Consider the following 979-nt stretch of genomic DNA (forward strand, 5'->3'; position numbering starts at 1 on the left):
TCCCCGGCAGAGACATTTCCCTCTGTAAATAGAACTGCAAAAGATTTCAGATCAACTTCTACCTCGGCAGCAATAGAGTTACCACAGAGTGCAGCAAGTATTGCTGAAGGTTTAATATTAGGGAAGTTTGTTTAGACAAGACTCTCATTCGATAACGGTGTCACATTTTTCCAGTGTCCACGCCAGACAATAATTACAAATTTTCTCTGACTCACATCAGCCTTCCACCTTTAACCTCTGAATCAGCCCACTTTGTCTATATTTGAACTGACCATTAGCACGTGCACCAAAATTTGAACCACATTACTTCATGAATGCGTTAGATAAAAATCATCCACAAAGCGAGCAGCCTCTGCCACCGCTTCCAACTCCGGTTTTCTCCAAATGTACAATCAAATAGCCTTGAAATTGAATTTCTTTTAAATCACTCCAACAAAATGAGCCCTCTAAATCCTCCAGTGCCCGAGAACACCTGCTAGTTAAACACCAGCTACAAAGTGCACACAAACACGATAATTCTGTAAATGGAGCGATTCCACGCTTCCACTCCGGGAACGCTGCCTATACGCTCAGGAACAAAGCCTCAAAACTTTAAGAACAGCAGATTTAACTCCGACACTAAAATTTGTCGATACTACCAGAGAAACGCCTGCGCCTTTACCAGTCAACATCGCACTGGAAAGCATTGAACACTTTCTGGCCTGTTCAGACTCAACTACGTTGTCACCTCACTCTCACTTTCTCTTGTTCCGCCTTAACTTTAACAAAAGCAACTCCTCTGTTGCTCAAAAGACAAACCTGTGTGTATCGCATAAAAACACTTCACCTGGCTGCCCAACACGATTTCAAACTCCCTTTTCCACCAACTTTTTCCCTTAAAGCAAGTCTAACAACGCTCAACTTTTTTTGTATCTCTTCACACTGCTTATAAAACTCAGCAAGTTTCATCAACTGCTTTCTTAGTACATAGATTTAAACC

Source organism: Puntigrus tetrazona, chromosome 15 (assembly GCF_018831695.1).
Source record: "Puntigrus tetrazona isolate hp1 chromosome 15, ASM1883169v1, whole genome shotgun sequence".
In the NCBI taxonomy this organism is placed as follows: domain Eukaryota; kingdom Metazoa; phylum Chordata; class Actinopteri; order Cypriniformes; family Cyprinidae; genus Puntigrus; species Puntigrus tetrazona.